This window comes from Aphelocoma coerulescens (genome assembly GCF_041296385.1).
Source record: "Aphelocoma coerulescens isolate FSJ_1873_10779 chromosome Z unlocalized genomic scaffold, UR_Acoe_1.0 ChrZ, whole genome shotgun sequence".
Taxonomy (NCBI): Eukaryota; Metazoa; Chordata; class Aves; order Passeriformes; family Corvidae; genus Aphelocoma; species Aphelocoma coerulescens.
This window is the reverse complement of record NW_027184085.1, coordinates 49555133-49580288: the sequence shown is the minus strand read 5'-3', so window position 1 is coordinate 49580288 and position 25156 is coordinate 49555133. Positions and strand designations below refer to the sequence as shown.

Genomic DNA, 25156 nt, shown 5'->3' with positions numbered 1-25156 from the left:
ACAACAGTCATCACATTCTTTTTGATTACTAAATAAATGTAACTTTTTAAGTAACTGAATTTTACTTTTCCATAGTTCTGTAGCTACAACACACAGATTCTGATGTCACCTCCCTATATCATACATAGTAATAAAAGAAAGTCAAAGCTTCATTTAATCTGCAAAATATTAGTGTCTGCACTGTGTTCAAAACTACAGCTACACAGTCATTTATGAGAATAAGTAACTTCTTTTCCTGCTTATAAAGCAGACAAGAGAAAAGTTTCCTCAGGCTTAAGAATAAGGTGACATAGAATCAACAGATATATGATGTTCGCTTATTAAATTGTAGAAACATTTATAGAAATTTGGAAAAGTTTTTATGACATGTAGGGTGATATAGGAGCATTTAGAATTTGTTTTACTCAAACAACTGCTTCCAGCAGAAACTCGTATTCTGTTTGAGTGAATTTTTATATGGGATGGAACAGCACTGCTGTTGTGTTTTACATCTCAGCATAGGGAGCCTTAGTCTAGGACCTCTTGTCTGTCGCTATGGCAAAACTGAGAAAAATTACTTTCACAGAAACTTACTAAGCTAAAATCTCTCTTATGAAATGGGTTTTTCTCTTCAGGTTTTTTCTTTGCTTTCAGTTTCAAAACTTAAGAGCAAATTCAAAACTTTTACTACATGGTTGCACAATTAAAAATTAAATGCACACATAATAATTCCACAAAGTAAGGAATCACATGCATATGTGTCTACCACACCACTGAAGAGGACCAGCAGAGCTTAGTATGGTTTGAATGGAGTTGCTTTGAGTCAGCCGACCAAAAGTCATTTTCTTTTTTTCCTATGGCAATATATACATATAGACCCCATATATGGGACATATGTATGTATGTATATATATGTCCCTAGGAGAAAAAATACCCCTATATGTAAAAGTATATCTATTCTTAACAAACACTATAGTCAAAGATTTTAGCTGAGTGCTAATAGTATATTGGGATTTTTTTTTCAACTATTTATATTGGATATATTGGATAAACTTGCTGCCCCATTAATTTTGGAACTCATGCTCTTTTCCAGCAATAAAGCCTTGAGTTCCACAGCACACTTCTTGAAAAAGAGTTACAGTTTTTTTCATCATGGAACCTTACTGGCTACAACCAACTGAGGATTTAATGCACAATATTGAATCTTACTGTAGACTTCAGTGGGGCTAGGTTCACATCCTTCTTTTTCAATATCCCTGGGTATATAATTGAAATAAAGATGTCTTATGAAACAAAAAATCCTGACACTTTCTGAAATCTGACCAGAATCTGCCTGGAACATAATGCAAAAATTAGTACCTTTTTAGTACAACAAAGAGTGATTGCTACATTTTCAATCACAAACATTTACACTAAATTACCCCTTGTGGAACTATTCCTATCCGTCCAAGTTATTTACACATATTATCAAAGTAATGAACTTTATATGAATGTATTAAACCATTGCATTAATCAGTACAGCCACATTACCCGGCATAATTTGAAAACTCCAGGCATAATTGAAAGAATGCCACACCATCTGTCATTGCTGTAATTCTCACAGTTAAATAGTCTTACGTTGTACAAATTTTGGACACATTTTGATGACTCAAGGATTCTAGTTTTATTGAAAAGGCAAAGCAACAAACTGCTTTTTCCATCATTAACATATTTTACTGTCATTGAAATCTTATAGAAAGTCACATTTCTTTTCAATTCTTGCTTCCAATAAACTTTAGGCACTCTTAAAGAGTCTCTAGTAAATAATTGGCTTTGAGCCCTGCTAGTTAAGCAAGACAGCTTAAAAGTCTTTGCCTTACACATCACAGTGTCAAATAGTACAGGACAAATAAAATCCTCTCAAATGAACTTAACATTAATATTTTGAGAGTATTTTATTGCTTACTTTTTATATTTGTCAGCAGAGTTCTGTGGTTCACACCTTGAAAAACACTGGAGGTGGTGATACTCAGGTGGACTGAGTCTTCTCTGGCTTCATGACAAGCATGAGTAGCAGGTCACTGTGCCACAACGTGCAGGTGCAAAGCCTGGCACAATTTAGCTCTGGGAATTGTCAAATGTCAAATATAAAAAAAAAAAAAAAAAAAAAAAAAAAAAATTAAAAAAGTCCTGTATGTACTATTAAAGCATCATCTGCCATCCACACCAAAAAAAATTCATGTGCTTGCATCTCCCAGAAGACCATCTTAACACACCTTCGACTACAAAAATTCAACACAAGCTACACTGCTTAACTGATCCATGGTTAGTCTGGAATGACCTCTGAAATTATGTCCTTCCACACAATTTATCAAATAACAAAACTACTCCACTGACACTGGTGCCTCAGGTACTATAACTCAGTGCTCCCATTTGTTTATTCTGCCCTCTGTGCCTTTTTTTTGCTATAAGGTACTTTTTGTGCATGTGTCAATACTTTCAATCCCAAGAGTAGGTTTGCTGGTTTGGGTTCTTCTGTTTGCTTTTGGGTTCTGTTTGTGAGCATCTACCCTGTCTTTGGAAGCTAAAAGTACAAATGTGCAGGTTTCAGAAAGCTGGTGCAGTCACCCATAAGGAAATCATTTGATGTAAAGAACAGAATATGAAAGACAAACCAACTTGCTGATATCCTGTCCAGCACTACTATAGCATTGTGCCATAAAGCAACTGAATTTAAAAGGAGGTCAAAAAATTAAATTAGAGATTAAAAACTGCTACACTTTTTTGCTCTACCCCACTTTACATGAAAGAATAAACACCAAGCAATAATGAAACTGAAATAATGAAATCTGAAGAGAGGAACACATACTACATATCAAGCCTGCTGTGGTCAGGCTTTCATTTCATGACCACAATAAAACTAGCCACAGCAACAGCTTCTGAAATGTTTTTCAGTGTTAGAGCATAAGAACAGCTAAATAACTTCCTTTGTTATGTATGAAACAGCCTCCCTTCCTTCCCTCTCCACTCCCCCCAAAAAATTAAAACAGATTTTAAACCAACAGTAAAGTATAACTACAATTCTAATTACAAAAACAAAATTAAAAAAAAAAGAAGTCACAAATATTGTTAGTGAACTGATCTGTAAAACTGGTCTCTTTCATACTGCTTTTCGGCAAGTAGAAGTTTTAGTAATGAACAGGGAGTAGAGTATATAATTATGCTGAGAATGCTATTCTGTATAATGCGTGAGATTCTTGCCAAAGACACTGCATGCAGCGAACTCAAAGTGTCTGACTAGGATTAGATCACAGAGTCCACAGGGTTAAAGAGATAAACATACACAGTGGGTCAGGATGAATCTTAAATTCTAACTTTTTACCCAGATATTGACCAATCCTTGAAAATAAATAAATTAATAAATATATTTATTTCAGACCCCCAGCTTTCCTTGAAGTTGTAGCAGCACCCAGCTTTTTGACTTTCAGTGCACTGGTAATTTTAGCCTCACCCTTGGAGGATGGCAAGGGGCTGGCGCATAACACATGTTGCACGACAGGAAATAAATAATTTTAAAATTATTTTTTAAATATCACAATCATATTACTGGGCTGCCATCTTCCTTCAAAGTGCCATTTCTTGCCAGAGATTCGCATCCACAATGAATTCCCTGGTGTCCTAATTATACTCATGTTGAAATCTCCTCCTTCAGTTTCATTAGTTCTTACATCCACTAGTTCTTACAGTCATTTCACCTGGCTCTGGTAGGTGGGAAAAAGGCTTCCTAAATTCATGCGGCCAAATGGCAACAACAGAGCAGGAGGCCTATGTTGTTCCCTACCATATAAGACTGTACCAATGGCAGCCACAGTTTAACTTTGTTTATCATGTATAAAAGCAACAATGGAGGGAATTGGTTATTTATAACAATGAGATAGGGTCTATAGAGACTGACTTTTAATGACTTGAAAACAATAAGTGATTTCTATGATCAGTCAGAACTACTTGATGCAGCTCAGTTTTGAATATAAAATATCCAGTACTTTAGCAATTACCACAGTTAGAAATCTTTTTCTTAAAAAGCAAACCAAGGACAAAACAACAAAGGAACTTTGAGAAAAATCATAGTATGATCACAGAACCCCACCCCCACAATAATTGATTAAATTCTAATATACAGCAAAAACTATACCTCCATCTCCTCAACAGGGACATGAATGGGGATGACTGCTGGTTTACACTGAAATCATGATACAGCATATGTTGGGACTACACGTGCATTGATGGAACTCATGACAAAATAAAGAGAGCATCTTATAATTATTAATTTTTTTAGACCCTCTTTAAAACCAAATCAAATTTCATTCATTTTTTACATTGAAAAAAGGGTGACCGGGAGTTGAATTAAATACTAAGACTTCATGGCTACAGGAAAAATAAAATTAAATCAAGCCTCAGAAAAGAAGTCTTCAGTTTTAAATGTGGTAGTTACACAGGTCTGGATTATGGTTGATGTACTCTAGATTCAGAGACCAAAGGACAAAAGCAGAATGGAGCACCTTCATTATGGCTCCAGCCTCTTCTCAGTGCTTCTAAGTTACAGGGTAACAGGCAATGGCAGAATCTGATGCTCAGTAAGTTCCACCTGAACATGAGGAAGAACTTCTTTACTGTGTGGGTGGCACTGGAGTGTCCCTCACTAGAGATATTCAAGAACCATCTGGATGCAGTTCTGTGCAATGAAAAAGCTTTTTTTTTTTTTTTCTTTTTTTAACAAAATGTGTCTACCTAAGAACTCCAGGCTTATGACATACAAACAATGTATTTGCATTCGTGCAAAACAGTGCATTAGCCCTGGCAATGACCAGAGAACAGCTGTAAGTTCCTGGTAGTCTTGGGATATGCTCCAGCATCTGTCAGTCACTAGATACTAAGTAGACATGAGGATTGCATCACAGAAAGCACAAGAGAATTGTTCATGATTATATAAAGTTATTATATAAAATGTATTGTAATGATCCAGAAAACTGAAATTAAAATGGCTAGGAAAGAGTGACTCAATTAAATACTGGAAATGCTTTGGACTGTATGATATTGTTGGCCTGTTCAAAGCTACAGATGGGAGGAATCTTGGTCCTCTGCTTCTCTGCTTGTGTAGACACAATGCATTTCTCAAGAAAATGCATCCTAGTGTTCCCAAACAGTAATCACTTAATCACATTTGATACCCTACTGTTGTCTCTCCTCTTTCTACTCTTTCTTCCATAAAGTGCTTTGAAACTGACAGTTTTCAGAAATAAACAAAACAAAGCCAAATAACTACATATAATAGAATGACTAAATTGCTCAAAGACTTCAAAATGTTATACCAATACAGGTTTATAGTCCCATCACACTCCAGAGGGCTTAGATAACCAAGTAAAAGCTAGCATCTAGAGACCTCTGCTGCTTTGCATTTTAGCTTGTTTTTTTTCCAGACAAAGTCATTCATTTTGGGTGAAGAAATGGAGATAACTCTAAAAGAGCATGATGTATGTGAAAGAAGTCAGAAAATGAAGTTATTTTAAACCTGAAGTTTATTTGTGTTATCAACTGAGAGACAATGTGCTGCAAGCTAATGTAATAGCTTAAAGAGCAGCTACTGTGTAATCACTAGGGTAAACATTGCACTTCCGAGGAACTGTGCATCACAACCTAGAGTAAGTAAAAGGAAACCAAATAAACAAGCAAGAAAAACCCCAAAACCAATCCAAAAATGACTGCAAAGACCATGTCCTCCCCAAAAGGATGGTGAGAGGCTTGTCATACTTGGACCACAATGTACTCTCAGTTTTGCATTCAGGTTCCCAGCAAACAGTGGAGACCCTATCTTCTAAACCATTCCCACTGACAGTTTAACATAAAGAATTGTGAGTGAACTTTGGTAAAACATACATACTGTTTGTTGTGTTTTTTTATTTTGGGATGACAGCAATTGACTATTATGACATGGAAAATAACATATTTGTTTACAGATATTAAACCATATCGAAAGGTTGTTTTCCTGAATTTTTAGAGAAATGTCATCATCTTTTACAAACTGCTATGTAATCTTTCCTAAAGAAACATTTTGGGTACAGAAAATTGCTGAATTTCATGCTACAAGTCAAAAATTCAAAAACTTATAAGCAAAGAAGGGGTAAATAGTGAGAGATGATGACAGAGAGGAGGAATTCAGTTATGGAATGGATGACACCTTTAGCTTTCTAAAAGGCACAGCGATTCCTATACATTTTTATGAAGTGTAAAGTGCTCAGAAAAATTCCATTCAACTTCCAAAAAGGCAGACTTGAGTCTTCAACTAATTTCACACAGATCAGCCAAAATTCCAGTTAACTTGACATAGGAAGCTCTTAGGGTCTTAGTGCCACCACTGGAATATCACTGGTTTTTGACCAGAACTTGACTGGTCTGTTTAACACAAACTTCTGAAGCTTGTTTAATCCAAGCCCAAGATCTCAACTGAAGAAAAAACAGTAATCTCTCTGAAAAGAACATTAGTGTGCAAGCTGCTCGACTGTACCAGCTGTCCACTGAGAAAACTGAGGAAGAAGTGCTCTGAAGATAGAAAGAGCTAAATAACGCAACAACTCATGCTAGGTGTGATAGCAGCAATCTGGTGGCAATTTGTTGCTGTATAATGAATGCCCAGAATATACTGGAGGCAATGAATCAGACACTGAATTTATCAGTTGTTGTTCTAGAAAACTAAATTGAAAACTCATATTTTAATTTAAAAAATTGTAAAAGAAACATTAAAAAATGGCATTCATAAGTCTACAATTTCCTCTTGAAATAATTGGATTTGTTGGTTATCCTAAGTCTCAAAACTTGTTTTGCTTTGCCATATAAAAAAACCAAAACTTATGAAAACTAATGTTTAATTGTTTCAGTTACAAGCCAAGCACCCAAGTACTATACTTATGAAAAGTATTTTAACACAGTGGGGTCCACAGAGATCCATAACTTCTTAAAAGAAATGTGATAGCTTAGCAGTATTTTTGTTGATTTCTGTTTAAATCCTAAACTACCACTTGTATATTTTTATTGTCCTCATGCCAGAAATTGTCTTAGTATGCCAAGAATCATTTTTTTATCACAAGAAAGTAATGAAAAAAAACCCTTAAATTAAAAAAAATTTTAAAAAGTTAAAAAAAAAAAATCAGCAAATCAGCAGCCCACCTCATAAGTCTCTGGTGCCTTGAAATTATGTTCAACAAAGTATTTCCAGCACCATAAGACTATGAACATCATTCTCAAAAAAGTTATTTCTTTTTTCTTTGTCATTCTAACAACCTGTTTTAATGAAAGAACATGCAAACAACAGGTTTTTCTTGACAACTATTTTTCTCCTGATGATTACCTTTAATTATTCAAGGAAACACTAAAATTCCACTAAAACTGGGCTTGATAATATGCAAAAAGAGTTCTCTCCAAAGTGAGATCGATCTGACTTATCTTTCTAATCAATAGCATTACTTTCCTGATTGTGGAACTCACAGCAATGGGACTTACAGTAAACACTATGTATTCTCATGGCATCAAAACATTCAAGAAACCCCATGTAAGTAGAGAAGAATGGCATCTGGTCTCTGTCACTGTTAAGGCACAAATGTAGCAGCATTATTTTGACAGGAATGATTTTGTTATTTTATCACACTGAAGACCAGAATTTAGCCCAATTTTCCAGGGATAAACACTTGTCATTAAATCATTCTGCATGAATGTACTGCTATTCACTTTAATTTGTCCCTCAAAATATGAAATCTATTTGGCAAGGTTAAACACCTCACTCATAAACATAGCCCTGAGTGTAAGGCAAGACAGATTCTCCAGACAGTGTCAAATGCAGCATTCAGTGCGCCTCTTTCAAAAGAATCCATTTAAACATACAAAGAATTCAGTTCTGTCCTTTATAACCTGGCAGGGCTAAACCAACCTCAAATTCTTCTTTAAAAAGCAAGCAGTCATTTTTCAGTTATTGTTTAACATATCAGTTACCCATCTGCAAAGCAAGCCTTAGCAGATTAATAAATAAATGTACTAAAATAAGAGCATGTAATGTCAAAACTATAAAAAATACAACACTTAATGCTACTAAATTATTTACACAATGGAAATATGCATTATAAATCTGATTATAATTTTGAGAACAAATATAAGATGAAACTTGATGGAGAAATGGTGCATGAAATTTAAACTACAAAATAAAATTGTTGCTTGAACCACATTTAATTGGCTAGTAAAACTTGGATACTTTGAATACTACTTGTACCTGTAAAAGTGATCTGAAATACTATAGGTTTGGCATTTCCAAGCAAACTAACTATACTTCATCTGAATTCGACTGGCCTGGTTCTCAGGCCAATTCATCTCATTGACAAATTCAGGCACACAGAATAAAACCACAGAATCACAGAATATCCTAGTTGGAAGGAACCCATCAGCATTATCTAGTCCAGCTGTTAGCCCTGCCCAGGATGTCCCCAAGAGCCACACCATGGGCCTGAGAGCATTGTCCAAACGCTTCCTGAGTTCTGTCAGGCTTGGTGCTGTGACCACTTCCCTGGGGAGCCTCTTCCAGTGCCCAGCTACCCTCTGGGTGAAAAACCTTTTCCTGATATCCAGCCTAAACCTCCCCTGACACAGCTTCAGGCCATCCCCTCACATTCTGTCACTGCTCACCACAGAGATCAGTGCCTGCCCCTCCTCTTCCCCTCACAAGGAAGTTGTAACTGCAGTGAGGTCTCCCCTCAGTCTCTTCCAGGCTGAACAGACCAAGTGACCTCAGCCACTCCTCACACAGCTTCACCTCTGGGCCCTTCTCCCTTATTTTCTTCACCAGTCCTTTGGTGATGAGAATCACATAACACACGTCTCAGGCACAGGGACAAAACTACAGTTTTTCTTACACTGGATCATCATCCAGTGTTTCTGAATAAATTCATGCATTTGTGTATTTCAAGCACACTATACAGTTATGTATATTGAACTACATTTCTCACTGAACTTTATGCAAGGGATTCTCCAATTTCCTGAGCAGCATCTTGTCTGGTGAGCTAATACTCTTGGTGGCCCTCCTCTGGACTCACTCTGGCAGGTCCATGTCCTTCTTGTGCTGGGGACCCCAGACTGGGAAGAGCAGAGGGGCAGAATCCCCTCCATCACCCTGCTGGCCATGCTGCCTTGGATGCAGCCCAGGATACACAGTGGAAGGGACCCTGCCCTCATCTCCCAGTCCATCCACTTGAGGCATGTGGGAAGATAATGCAGTTTGCCATTGAAAATTCAGGCAAAATATTCATGTTCAATTTTTTCTCAAATATTAAATTGACACTGGACTATTCTAGTTTATTCACAGTTTGAGTCTGGATCCTCAGAAGTGAGTTCACACAAACTTTTTCTTGCTTGGCTACTGTCAGCTTTCACAGAGGAGGGTTTTTGTTGCTGATACTAGCTAAGAACATGAGATATTTTTCAGGTAGTTAAAAAGCTTTTCTGTTCCTTATGACAAGATATCTGCATGGACTAATATTGCTTTTTCCAGATATGACAGGCTCAAAAAGAAGGTTATGGAAAAATATAAAAGGTCACAAGAGGAAAGTAGAAATCATCAACACAAATTAAAAGTTTGAGACTGATGAGGGAATTTTAATTCACCACAAAACTGAGCATAAGAAGAGGGTGCTCCAAATGGATAAAATAGGATTAGAGGGATGGAACATCTCTCCTGTGAGGAAAAGCTAAGAGAATTGGGATTGTTCAGCCTGGAAAACAGAAGGCTTCAGGGTGACCTGATTGCAGCCTTCTACCTGAAGGGAGCCTACAAGAGAGGTGGAGAGAGACTTTCTACAAGAGCGTGTAGTGACAGAAAAAGGGGAAATGGCTTCAAACTGAAAGACTGGAGGTTTAGATTAGATATTATGAAGAAATTCTTTACTGTGTGGGCAGTGAAGCACTGGAACAAGTTGCCCAAAGTGGTGGGTGCCCCAACCCTGTGAGTGTTCCAGGCCAGCCCTAAACAACCTTCCCTAGTGAAGGATGCCCCTGTACATGGCAGGGGGATTGGAACTATATGATCTTTACGGTCCCTTCCAACCAAGTCCATTCTATGATTCTGTGATTAATGTGCTATTATACAATTAGTACTTCTAATTATCACCATTGTCATACTGTCAAAAGCTCAAAAAAATTAATACTGTTCTGAAATGAAAATGAAGTAAAATCTATTCCTGTCATCAATGCCTTCTGACTCCTGGTGTGTAGACAAGCGTGTCATCATATTAGATTTGTCAGCAAAAGTTAATGTAGTATGAGAGAACTTATCTGCATTACAAGGTTAAGAGTGATTCTGAACAGGAACTTTTCAAGACAGGGAGAAGAAAATTTTTTCAATATTCCTTCTAGAATAGTGCTCCTGCCATACCTAATATTTATTCTAAAGACCCACTTTCATTACTTACAGGAATGACAAAATATCACCTGAAACCAAAAGTTACCAGAACTAAATCTGATTTTCCTGCATTATCAGCAGCAGCTAGCAGGGTCTTGTTAGCACATAATTTATTGTATTAAGTTATGTGTTACTTTGGCGATTTTGCTGGCACTTAAGCTGTAAATGTGTAAATTATTTGTTCCAACACTTTGTTTCTAGTAACTGGAAAAAAGTTATTATAAGGTGTATTTGTAAATTCTATGAAATTCTCATACAGTGAGAGGCGGAGATATTTCACAAGATGCGTGGGAAGCTACCAGGTGAAGAAAATGAAAAACATTTTTGTGAGGATTTATTTATAGCCAAATTGCTCTTCAAATTAGAAAAGTACAAAAGTATAATACTTACAGGCTCACATAAAAATGAACTGTTTCTTGACAGAATATATGCTACTGACAGCTCATTTTACTACTAGAAAGCTGTAACAGAGCAGGTATATATGGCATTATAAGATAAATGGAAAGCTGGCAGCTGCTTTGAGAAACCTCATTAGCTAATATATTAATATATTAGATTATTCTTTTTATAAAGGCCTTGCAAAAAAATCTCCAAAACAATCCTAAACACGACCAAAACCCAAATCCTCCAAAAAAACCAAAACCAACCAAAAAACCACCTCAAAAGCTACCAAAAAAACCCCAACTAAACAACCAACTATGCAAAACAGATCAAATTCCAAATCTATTTTATTTGTTATCTATCTGGACATTACTTCTTCTTCACACTGAATAAAACCACAGTTTACTTTAAAGACATTCCAAGAGATTATTGACAAGTGTAGACTAATATCTCTAGATTCTACCTGTTCCAAGTGTCAGTTAAGGTTCACTGTCACTGTCTAGTAATTTTAATTTCTTTGACTTTGCTTGTTCTACTGTAGAATTTTTCTTCTCTTAACTATACTGGAAGCATCTTGACTCCATTACTGTGGTGCTGCCATGCTGCTAGCAGTGTCTGACATTGTTTTCTACTACAGGGACAAAGAAATAAATTGCATTGAGGATCTCATATTCTTCCTCTCTGCTTGGAATGCTGTTCATGGAATGCTCTCCTAGCATTACACTAGGCATTGCAGTTTGGCAGACTGCCTTTCTCCTGCAAGGGAGGCAAAAACAATGGCATGCAAGGATGCAAGGATGGCTAGGAAGAGGATGAGTATATGCCAGCCTCACGGGCAGCTTTACAGTGAGTGTGTTGGGCAGCAACGAAGTCAGACCAGCAGAAGAAACAGATGTGCCAGAAAGCCAGATGAGAATCCAGATGTCACTGCTGGGAAATAAAAACCCCACCAAAATACCACCACCAAAATATTTCCCACATTTCTGAGCTTTGTCTCTGGATGTCAGAGTTGCCAATTTATCACTTTAGCTGTCAAACTGGTTTGAAATGTCAGATCATTCACAACAGATTGATAAAGCTTAGTCCTCTGATAAACATTAATAAAACATGGCAGAGGACTGCAAGTTAAACTGAAAAAAGATACAACATTGATCTACATTATGCAAATCAGATTTTTGTCATTCTCTGTCTAAATACATTAGTTTCAGACTAGAATGTTTATAAAGCATATACACCTCTTCATTCACAGCAACTTTTAAAAGTCAGTGCTTTGACGAGAGTATTTCTCAAACAATATCTGAAATGGGTTGTTTTGGTTTTACTCTACACTGCAATGTATACTGCAAATACAATAGGACTGATGAAACATTCTTTGAAATCTCATTGACTTCCCAAACACTCTGATTATGTCTGAAAATGTATATTTCAAAACACACAAATAAATGCTCACCTTAAATTTTCAACAGTAGTGTTGCAGTGTCAAAAAACCTTTCAAACATACGAATTGCCCAAATTAACACTTCTGTCAGAAATGTTTTACTTTTTCCACACCAAAACTAGCACTCACTTTCAACATGGCGCCTGCTTTGAATAACTTAACTAAAAGTTTTTTTTTGTTGTAAGCCACTTCAAATATCAACAAAACTCAGTGAAGACTGCCTTCTTTTATGCCATATTATCAAGCCTTCTCTTGAGCCAATGGTAGTGATACTTGGATAACCATTTCAATAAATACATTTTCTCCCTAATACCATTCTATTTTTCCATATATATTTTTTCAAATAAGATTCCATACATGATGTAAAAAGGCTCAGTTTTTTTCTGCCCTCACTTCAATACATTAAATGCAACCTTTTACTTTATAAACTGACTTTCGTAATGTCAAACCAAGAAAACAATGTAAGCTTAGAACAAAACAAACCAGCAAATATGTACATGTTACATGCATACACATACCTGGACTACTGCAAGGGTCCTTCCATGTAAGATAAGAAGATATTTTTTATCAGAGATGATGGCAGTTCAATGTTTGAGTCATTAGTATAATTACAACATACCTCTTTCTGTTTTAGAAATGCACAGTGCCAAAAACTACCAGAGGTATTCAGGACTTTCAATGAAAATTTGGTAGCAAAGTCATAATTTTTTAAGCGAGTAAGTAAAATTACTAGAAATTTTACATCTGCTCCTAGCAGTCTCTGTGCTGGGATTGAACTTTGTTGACATGAATCCACTTCGATTGGAAAGTAGAGGATTAGCAGCTGATCTAAAACAAGTCCTTAGGTAATGATCCAAGACTTTCTGATCCAGGTAGGTCAACCTGCAGTTTCATGTACAAGTGCAGTAGGTCAGTTAATTTCCTCAGAAGACCAGGAGTTCATACCTACAGATTAAGGTCTAAAAGTCTGCGGTGATTCAAAAAGCATTATCTTCATTACAGCCAACAAAATATATCTTGAGCACACCTATTCACAACTACAGATGTCAAAACCTACAGATAAGGGATACATCATACAAGCGGTACCAAAACCTGGTCATTTTCCAGACATTAATCACATTAATAAAATTTTATGTGTAATATATTCACCAATAATTCTTCTACTAATAAGCACATATTTTCTGGAAAAAAAATCTTTATAGTATATTTTATTTTATTTTTTTTTAGGGTAAATATTCCAGTTTCTAATTGAATTCAGATCTGCAAAACTAATTATCTTAGCACTACATTATATCATTAAGGCCTTTCTTGGTAGTGCTGTGTCTGCATCACAAATTTTTATGATTTTTTTGTTCTCTTCATGCAGTGTTCTTCACTTTGAAAATTACCTTAATTTAGGTGTTACTTTAGGTTCAATTTGGTGTGTTCATTTTCATGTCTAACACTACACTGACCTGTTTCCTCAAAAAAAAAAACCTTTCCCATTTCTTTAAAAAGGGACGAAAAAAAATAATGTCTGACCCTAATGACATCTTTAAATGTACTTGCATTTAAATTGTCCCAATTAAGCTTCAAAATTTGCACCAGCGAAGCTAAGTGGATTGAGGAACAAAGGGTTTCCCAGTTCAGTAATTGCAAGATTAGGTTAAGGCATCACCTGCATGCTGATTAGCTTATAGCAATAACATACTCGAACTTCAGAAAAATTAAGCAGAAAGCTGAAACTACCACAAGTTGCTTTTACACAGCAAAAGGCGTTCCTGCCTTTTGCTCATACTGATACATTTGTCTTATGGTCATGCAATCAAACCTCAGGTTGAACATGGAACTTCTAACTACTGCAATGAAATCAATCAGTTTTCTCTCTCGCTTTAAATTCTCATTTGGATTCTAGATGGTTTGCTGTATAGGATTCTGAAGGATCTGAATTTTCTTCCAGAAGATCCTACCTGCATTTTGAGGGCTGTAGCTTTCAGTGCATCTGCTTTTTTTTCCCACAACAAAGTCTACACCATTCCTCCTGCTTGAAGAAGAGGAAGAAATGAATACTAGAGAAAGTTTATTAGCTCTAATGCCTTCCAAATGATGTATTCCCTGTTTCCATCATGACAGTTTCAAAAGTTCATTAGGGTGCACATCATTCTTTCTTCATCTTCCTCATTCATTCTCTGAAAAAATCTTAAGAGCAGAAAACTTTCAAACATACTTAAGTCAGGCCTGTACTATGTCCTTCTTAGTGGGATTTCATTTTGGATTTTAAAATGAAATTTTCTTTTTTCAGTCGTGTATTTTCTGTGGATTAATTAATGCTGATTAAGGATCAATAGAAAACTGTTTTCCTTGTTAACTGCAACAAAAAAATGTTTTCATCAACAAAAAGAAGGCATAGAAACATACAGGATCTCTGTTGCAAAAAACTTTTACACACAAAATCTATGCCAGGCAAATACCTGTTAAATTATTTTTTTATTACAAAGTTATCCAAAGAGAAAATGGAATGTTAAAATATTTACGGTATCAGCACAAAAGGCTGCATTTCTTCCATACTGTCCCCAACATGTTTCATGCATAGAACTAATCCAGATTGTTTTGTTTAATCTCCAGAATGGATAGACTGAGGGTTTTAGCTCTAAAGTGACAGTCATCAAATTCTGGTCTCCAGGAAATAAGCATAATAATATGTTAAAATTATTCACTGTAAGAAAGGTAGAAGACTCACTGAAACAAAACAGGTATTTCCACACATCTAGGAAGCACATTAATGGAAAAATATTAAAATCATAAAGGATCCTGCTAAATTCAGTGTATTCTGCTTTGTTAATCACACAGAACAAAATGATGCAAGGAAGGCCATGGGTCTGATTTTAATTTGCCTTCAATTTATTTGGTTAAAGACATTTATGTGAAGGCTCGAATCTAAAAAGGTAAATTTTGTATTAACACAGAGGGCCAGGTTTTCACTAAGCTTTCCTTACACTGAATAAAGAAGACTTCTGCTAAATTAACATAGCTGCTCATGCAGCTGCACATGCAAACAGACCTGTTACAGGCACACTGAACTGGATATAAATCTTAGTTCTGAGGCCAGACCAACCTTTCCCATAGGATTTTACATTTAGTTATTTCTTCTGCTGCTTAATATTAGAAGAATGGAAACAAGCTGGTGCAACAGATATGCTGACTACCACTCAACAAAAATCATCATATTTGTAATTGTACAAACAAAAGCTGATGATGACACTAATTAACAATTGCCATTAGACAACTAAGTAACTAGGAATATAAAACACTAATGCATTATGTTCTTGATGGTGTGTCTGACAATACATACATTTAACAGATGGCAAAAATGTAGAAACATTATCTTTCAAAAAAATATTATTTTTTCACAATCTATCAACACAAGGATTTCTTAGGACCAAACCAAGATAGAAGCATGAATTTCTTTCAACAGCAAGATACTAAGATATTCTGTATTCAAATGTCACAATATTTTGAAGGCTTCCTAAAAATATATCTCACATGCAACTCAAGCTTAACTGGGTAAAATGCATAATGACACTCCTATCAGTCATTATTCACAAGATTCTGTTGATGCTACCTATGCACTTGGAATTCTTGTGAAAAATACTGAAATAATAAATCAAAAAATTTCATTCTTTCTCTCAAATTTCAATGTGAAAGGAAAGGGAGTTCAGCCCAATGCCAAGTATTTCCTACAAACACCATAGTAATTTACAGAACAGGGATATACTCTGGAAATAAGTTCCTTATGATTGAAGGAAACAAACTTCCTTGTTATAACTAAATATTTAAATAAATGTGTAATTGAAAAGAAGCAAGATTAAATGACATTCTCAGGAAAAATATAAGGGGGTCTCAAACTCCTTTTGTTAACATAAGTAGCCGTTTTTTAGGACATTACTTTTTCCCTTTTCTTTTTTTTCCATTTTTTGAAACACAGATTCATAGAATTTTATAACTAAAAAATTATATCAAATCCTCAAATTTGAAAAGCATTCTAAATCTTTGAATTCATTATCATTTAATTTGTCTATTCCAGGAAAAAAAGGAAATTTAAACTAACAGAACATATTTGAAACCTAAAAAAATACCTAAATTAAATCTACAAGCATAAACTTTTCACCACTTGATCAGACAAATATGAGAATGATTCAATTCCAATAATTAGTATACTCCTGATTGACTTATGAAAACCTCTACATTCAATAAAAGCTTAAAATACCCTAAACATGCAATCAGGTAAGACCCTAAACACTGACTCAGATTTCAAAGGCTTCTAAAGGGGTAGAGGTATCTAGGGTAAATAAAAGACCTGGCAGCATTTGCCACCTGTATTATCAATATACAGGCTGACAAGGGACAAGGTGAATTTTTAAAGTGAGAGTAAGCTATTGAAAAATAATATTACACAACAGTGAAAATAACAAAGCCTAAACTAAGCACAATCAACATGTATTACCGCAGGCCTGGTTCCTAGGGTACATCACCGTGTCCCGCAGCCATAGGGAGGAGGAGGAGAAGATCCAGCAGGCAGGAGTTGTGCAGCAAGATTGATTTATTTAATTATTTTACAAACTCTTTTATAGACTTTTTTCTTCATAGCCTAATTGGACAAAGGGCCAGCCACCCCTTGGGGGTGATTGGCTAAAATCCTAAAACATCCATTGTCAAAATATTTTTCTACTTCACCATAAACAAGACATTTCAAGGTTGCAGGTGTCTGGGTTGTTTACATTCCCTGCCACCTCTTCTGTGAGAGAGAAAAGTCTCTCACGGACTTAGAAAATAACAAGAAAATCCTCGCTAGCAGCATTTTTGTATCTACAAACATGCAAAAGGCCAGCTTTAATATTCAAAAAGAGGACATTTATAACACAATAAGTGGAGGAACAAAGCACCCTACAACTCTGAAGCAGGATAGGAATTCACCCTAATGCACTACGGTGTTGCCTTCGCTTGTATATTTTTCTAATAACATGATCATCTATGTGCTGTATGTCCCTTGGACTTTAATGATATAAGATAATGTAATAAAGCTCATTTTCTCATTTCCTCATCCTTAGCATCTGAATTTGATGCTCCGCCAGTAAGCCAGTTAAAAAAAAAAATTAAAATAACTTAAGAATGGGTGGCAAAGAATACTTTATGAAAAAATGGCAATTGCTACATTGCCCCATACCATTAAAGTGCAATTTTATTTATTCTGAGTACTTCTGTATCCTTTTATAAATAATAAATAAAGCAGAAAAAAGCACCAGAATAGACTTTTAAAGAATACATCAATAATATAACTAAAGATAAAGATACTGTACAAATTAATCAGTAGAAACTGCAAGAGAACTAGAACCTTCTAGTATGTAATGGTCTTCCTGAAAATACAATTGTAATGATTGTCTCTTTGGAATAAAAGAATGGGATTATGAACCAATGTACAGCAAAGATTTTAACTAGAGTTTATGCGCTCTTCTGAGTTTATTTAAAATCCAACCAGCTAAGGGGAAAAAAAAATGAATCTGCCACTGTTGGTGGCCTAGGCTGTTTTGAAGAATATTTGAGTGGTTTTTGATCAGAAATATCCGTGTATTTCAATTCTGAGCTGAAGATGCCATACTGTCATTATTTTAACTAAAAAATAGACCTTGTAACATCACAGAAACAACTGTTACCCTCTAAAATATTAAAAAAATAAGTAGTCCAATTATATGAACAGAAAATTTCTATTAAGCTTTTGCTTTTTCAATGGGGGAAAGAAAGCAAATATACCTTTCAGCCTTAACACAAGCCACGTCAACTACCTCCAGTTCTTGTCCACTTCACTGAAAATGCATTTCTGAAAGAGTAGCAGGTGTACAGAACAACCCATAATCAGTCTACAGAGTCCTTATTTTGGTCAGAACTGAAAATGAATAAGAGTATGATTCATCATTCAATAAATATGAGAACCACCTGTGTCTGACTCAAAAACCAGTAATCTCTGTGTGTCCCAGCAGACTCAGTGGGTTTGGCTACACTTAACATGTTCATAATGCTCAAATGTATCAGGCAGAGATATTTTGGGGTTCATACTGCAAACAAGACAATTAAATTCTCTAAATTTCCTCATATTCATAAATATGTAATTCCGTTTTCCTAGTGTTTTACTGATGTTAGTTCAAATTATCCTAGGATTCAATGTGTTCAACCTCATGCATCACTGGAGGAAGAGTAGCTGGAAAGCAGAACAGCAGAAAAGGACCAGGGAGTGTTGGTTCACATACAGCTGAACATGAGCCAGCAGTGTGCCCAGGTGGCCAAGAAGGCCAGTGGCATCCTGGCCTGTATCAGCAATACTGTGGCCAGCAGGACCAGGGCAGCGATTGTCCCCCTGTACTCGGCACTGGTGAGACAGAACCTCCAGTTCTGCATCCAGTTCTGGCCCCTCAATTCACAAAGGACACTGAGGTGCTGGAGCAAGTCCAGAGAAGGGCAGTGGAGACAGCGAAGGGTCCAGAGAATAACTCCTACGAAGAGCAACTGAGGGAGCTGAGGTTGCTCAGGAGACTCAGGGGGGTTTACTGCTCTCTGCAATCACCTAAAAGGAGCTTGTAGTCAGGTGAGCCAGCCTCTTCTCCCAGGAAACCAGTGACAGGACAAGAGGAAATGGCCTCAAGCTGCCCAGGGGAGGTTCAGGTTGGACATCAAGAAGGATTTCTTCACTGAAGGGGTGGTCAAGCACTGGAACAGCATGCCCAGGAAACAGGATGCCCACTTTCCCTGGAAGTGATTCAAGGATATCCAATCATTCAAGAAATGATTGGATGTAGTACTTAGTGCTATGACTTAGTTGGCACAGTGGTGTTTGGTCAAAGGCTGGACTTGATGACCTTGGAGGTATTTTCTAATCTAATCTAAACATTCTATTATTCTGTTCTATGGATCTATCTCCAAAAAAATACTGTTCAAATCTTCACAAGCATCCTTTTAGCTAAAGCCATCTATCCCCATATCTGCTTCCAAAACTCATACTGAATGATAAATTTTTATCTTCCTAAAAAGGCAGCTTTGCTTTTTTGTAAGAGCTGAATTGCATACAAGCCCATGACCTAATCTTATGCTAATTTTCTCAGCAGTGGAATGTAGTCTTCAAAGCTCAAAAGTGTAAAGAAAAAGACCATAATCTGGGTGTTCACGTTAGCAATAACCTTCTTTCACCCTGTCAGTGTCTTTCTGGAGTTGATATCAGCAGATGTGACTAGGCACAGCAGCTGGCTGTCAGCTGTTACTTCTAGTTGTGCTCTGGCTCCAATGATTTAAGACGTAGGCAGAATCGACCAGTCCGAAAACATTCACTTGGTTCATTTCATAGCAGCCTCATTTTAAGAGCATTTTGGAGGTGGGAGAAGAAGTGATTGGAATTGAGTGAAAAATGGTAAATATAACTATTCTGACAGCAAGTTTGGCCAGTATTCAACATTTTACAGAATCAGGACCATTAGTTAGCACCATTCCCTGGAATGAACCAGAGATTCTGTAGTGTGCTGCTGTCACTGCAAATTCATAGCATCATCATACAGATGGGAAAACTACTCCAATGCTACCTCAGTAATGAATAAACCATATAGATACTCTAGAAAAGAAGAAATTGAGAAAAAACTAGCCAAAAAACCAGAGAACCATATGTAAGCACAAAAGACCTAGGGATATTTTAAGGCTTAGAGTGACAATTCTACAGAAAAAATGAAATAATGAATAAATTATATTGAAATTTAAAAGTGAAGAAAAAAGTTTTTAAGCATTCATTAAAATACATTTTTTCCTCATAATTTCTACTTGCCTTTCTGCTTTGTAAAAATAAACAGACGAAATCCAGCAGAGAAATCAGTTTGACATCATGAACACTGAAGAAAACAATCATTCTGTGTATGTTTTTACATCCAGGTTAGGCCATCAACTTTAGTGTTTATAAAAATCTAATATTTCTTTTCTAAATAACTTTATCTTAAAATTGATCTGAATGAAAAGCTTAGTAATATTAATGAGTTTGGCAATTATTTTTAAAAACTTATTGGGGGCTTTGACAATTGTGTATACAAGTATATTAAATTGATGAAAATATTTGGTTGATTAGAAGATTAAAACAAATATTACCACTTTATTTCCTTAGCCTCCCTATTTCTAGACAAGAAAACATTTGTCATCTAATGAAAATTAATATGTATGTCAAAATAGGTTATTATAAAAAAAAGGAGACAAACAACAAGAAGTCCCAAACCAAACAAAAAAACAACAAACCAACAACAACAACAACAAAAACAACAACAGAAAAAAAAACCAAACCAAACCAATCCAAAACAAAACATCAAAAACCAAACAAATCCAAAGAAGATCCTTCACTATTAAGCAACAAAGAAATACTTCAGGACAACTTTTGGCTCTATTGTTGCTTCTGGATAGTATACTGTAAGACATCACCTAGCTTTTTGTCTCCAAGCATAAAGGTTTTCTGCTCCAAGATCACAGAAAAATACAGTTCTGTTCATCTCTGTGAAATAATGTTAAAAATGAATTTTATACATAGCCTACATACATTGCAAAATCTAAGTTTATTCTAATGAATACAATTTATCGTAAACATCATTATGTTTGAATTATAGATGTAGAACAATGAAAGGAATTATATATATTCTGTAGAAAGAGATAGCCAAAATCAGATCTGCAGTGTAGACTTCCATAATCTGGGGTCACAAAGGGAGTTGCAGTCAAAAAACTTCAGTTTGTCATATCCAGCCAGTACACTGAGGACATTAGGAAAGGATCAAAGTACTTTTGGAAATACTCAAGACTTGTTTTCTACAAAAAAGAGAGAATTTTCCACACATGCTTCTTAAACCTGAATGCTGATTACATGACTTGATTGGTGTATGGAAATGTAATGACTGTAGTTTTTTTCACTTGTCTTATAGAACAATTTCAATTGCAAAACAGAATGAAGAGACATTTTAACACACTGCTCATGGTATTCATTTTCAGTGTTCTTGCATTTCAGAAAGCAAAGCCATCTTAAACAAAGCAGATTTATTCATCAAAGGTGCTCCTTTAAAAAGGAAGGCTTTCATTTTGGGAATAGTACATGGATAAAATTTTGGTACTTCCAGTAATTATAATCACTCTCAAACTGCTCAGTTCTGTGTCCAGTTGAATTGCAACAGACCAGTATGAAAAGCTCACCTTGAACACCTATTATAGCAAAATTTAATAGAATGTAAAAATGTTTTAACCTTCTTTGAACTATGTGTCAAAGTCAATTTTACTCAGCTCAGGGAATGAAATGAATCTTGCTATTTTAGAGTGAACTAGAGAAGCCCTTCTCAGTGTCAAAACATAACCCTTATTGCACCTTGCCTTTATATAGGTGTTTCTTTTCAATAGTGTTATTATGGAGAAACTATTTCCCTGCATTTTCCCTCCTCCCTGTAGGTTTGCCATTACCTACTTTTGTCATTAGCAATTTTCCATCATATCCACCCTTTCAGATATAAACTTTCCATGGGGTAACTCAACTGTAGCTCAAGTATGAGCAATTTTGTCAACTCCCAAGAATAGTGGTATCCCAAGCACAGCGTATTTCTTGGGTGAAATCAAGGTGTAAATGAAGAAATGTTTGTGTGTACTTAAAAACCACGTGCAATCAGCTGCAGAAAGTCTAGCTGTAGGTCAGTCTTTTCTGCTGAACTCTGGGAGTGCATATTGAGGAAAATACCATCCAATATTTTTATTAATGGCCTGGATGATGGGCAAACTTTTGCGGATAATAGATAACAGGCGGGAGTGACTGACAGGTCAGATGGTTGCACCACAGTTCAGGTGAGCGTCAATGGGAAGGTGAAATGGGTTATGACATTAAGAGTGGGAAGTGCAAAGACCTCTGCCTAGGGAAGAATGACACCGAGCAATAGCTGATATAGCTGTCTGGAAAGCAGGTCTGCCAAGAAGGATCTGGGAGGCCCTGCTGAACCACAAGTTGAACATTAACCAGCAGTGTGCCGTCTCTTGTGCTGCATTAGAAGTGCTGTCAGCAGGTAGAAGGACATGATCCTTCCCCTCTAACCAGCCCTGGTGAGGTACTCCTGGAGTGCTGGGTCCAATCTTGGACTCCTAACTGCAGAAGACGTACAGACATGCTGAAATGAGTGTGAGTGCACTGAAGAGTCACAAGACAATAAAGAGACCAAGGAGGAGAGACAAAGAGAGCTGGGACTGTTCAGCCTGAAGGAGTCTCAGACAGGAATCTCAGCCACATGGGAAAATCCTTGATGGGAGGGGATAAAGAAGACAGAGCTAAGAACCCCAGATATCTAGCATATCCAGTGACAGGACAGAAGGCAATAGGCACCAACTGAAATGCAGAAATTCCATACAAGTAAAAGAAAAATACTTTTTTGTTATGAGAGTGGTTGAACACTGATCAGGTTGCCCAGAGTCTGTGGACTCTCCATCCTTGGAGGCAGTCAATATTGTACTGGACACAGCCCTGGACAACTTGCTCTAGTTTAGCATGCTCTGATCCAGGAACTTGGAATAGCTGACCTTCAGAGGAGTCTCTAACATCAGCCTTTCTGGGATTCCATAATACCACTGTGTAAGCATTAACAAAGACTTTGTATTCAGCACTAACATAATTACAGAGGACAATGACATACATTCAGATGTACAAATGCAAATGTACACTTTCTGTCTTAAACCAAGTAGGTGTCTAAAGATCATGTCTATACCAAAACCACTCTATCCTCTCTTTAAAATGCATTGTGAACTTTGAGAGTTCCATGTAAAACAGTTTTGGAAAACATTAAAGACATTTATATAATTAGTTCATTAGCTGCTAGATATGTCGAAAGGTCTCCAGAAAAGCTCTGGTGATTGACAAAAGGTATTTTAACAAATATTAATCCACAATGTCTTACGTTAATCACGACGGAAAGAAAGGCATACAGCAAGCAGGTCCAGTGCTGTCACTTGCCAAGGATGTACTGAACACAAGGTGTGTGCTGGAATGCAGCCTCTTTCATATCTATAAAAGTGAGACCTTAACCATAAACAACAGTCCTTGACCTGCTGGGTAATAGGGGAATGTACTAAAGAAGTTGCTGCATTTGTTTAAACCTCATAATTTGGAAACAGTACACCTGAATACATATATCAAAATTGTAGATGTTTGTTCTGTTACTTATCTCAGGCTGCTTCCCAAGAGAAAGAGGGAACTCTAGAGATGGATGACTATTGTTTTTTTCTTAACAGACAGGCATCTTATACCTTGAAACTTTATTCACTAGAGACAGAATAGGCTGGCATTATTATAATATAATTTACAAAAAACACTTACCCTTACCTCCTTTACATATATGTCCTGGGTATTAAATCTATGCAGTATAAAGAAAATAATGCTAAAAGAACAGTAAAGTTCTGGAAATTCTTCTGTAGAAACCATCCAAAGAAGATAAGCAAGAAGATTCTGCTCATATCTTCATGAAATAAATATTTCTGAATTTTTATTTTAGCTAATATAGTTAATTATCATAAAAGATACTCAAAATTGACAAAATAATTTGAGAAATAGAAATTAAATGTCATCAAAAAAGAGAAGTTCTCCAATAAACAGTTCCTCTTGTGCAGAGCCAGAAACAAAGACCAAATTTAAGTTGCTCAGAGCTCTGAATTGCAATACCAATACAGTTATTAAGAAAATCACCATACATCTATGAATATCTAAATTCTACCAGCAAAGTTAAACTAAATACTTCAAAATTATAAGCAGTATCATCAGGGTTTAGTACAGAAGAAATTATTAGTCCTTCCCTTTCTTATGCCTCTGCTTCCAATTCTGTTCAGCATGTATGACTCTTCTCAGAGCTGTGAGAGTATCAATAAGGTGCGCTGCAAAATGATTTTATTTCTGTGCTTCTGTTCCAGAACTGGATCACTTAAAAAAAAAAGAAGCTTTCTCCTAAGTTCAAACTTCAGAGTATGCTTTATTAATTTAGGGCCAAGGAACTTGAAACAATCAATAGTCATGGTAGGAAGGAAAAGAATTACTGGAATTACTTCCAGTCTTCAACTTCCCTTTCATTCACAAATACATCTGCAGAAAACACATGCATGTGAGGGCTAATATGACTATCCCAGTCATCCTATATATGGCTGCATTTTTTCTTTCATCTTTGTTTTGCATTCCACCCTGTACAATTCTTTCAAGTAAAGACAGGACTTTAATGTACTTCTGTACCTGACACAAAATACACTGTGTCCTTCACTACTAAGAAAAAATTATGCATTAGGTAGAAAGCCATCCTTGATCTTTTAAAGTGAATGAATTTTCTTTGCATAATCACTAAGTTACTCACTGAATAATAGGAGATGTTCAAATCACAATAGCAAATCCTAACACCAGAAAGAAACTAAGGGTTTCTGGATTATATTCAGGATATAACTACGAAAAGCCAACATATAAAATTAAACTGGTAGTGCTGTGCATGCCTTCAAATACATTTGCTGTGATTTGCACCTGAATATTAGTAATTTGTCTCTCACAGAAAACAATAATGTTCTTATGTTGTATGATTTGCAAGGTCAGCTGCAAAGTGTGCAAAAAAAGGTGATGCCTGCTCCTGGTTGTGCTGTTCTGTGCACACAAATATTCAGTTGCTAGAAGGCAGCATCTTATGCTCTTCTGACACATCTGAGACAATCCTTTAAACAAATATTTCCACATTTTTCTTTAGTTAGAACTTTAGGTGAGCAACACCTCAATCAGAGTTTTTAACTTGGGAGTTAATTGTTCAAAATCACTGGAAATTCGTTTTTCTTTGTTTCTTAATTGCTATATTGAA

At 36.0% G+C, this 25156-nt stretch overlaps 1 protein-coding gene across 4 annotated transcripts in view; it reads right to left on the bottom strand.

The window, feature by feature from the left end:
- The window catches only part of LINGO2 (leucine rich repeat and Ig domain containing 2), a 512261-nt gene that overhangs the window by 436064 nt on the left and 51041 nt on the right, over window positions 1-25156 (bottom strand). For 3 of the 4 annotated variants that reach the window (XR_011147766.1, XR_011147767.1, XM_069001990.1), the window contains exon 1: window positions 16753-16833. The exons of the other annotated variant lie outside the window; for it this stretch is intronic. The gene's annotated coding sequence lies outside the window, so the exon portion shown is untranslated. Of the gene's footprint in view, window positions 1-16752; window positions 16834-25156 lie in introns of those variants that run through there. 4 annotated transcript variants of the gene reach the window in all.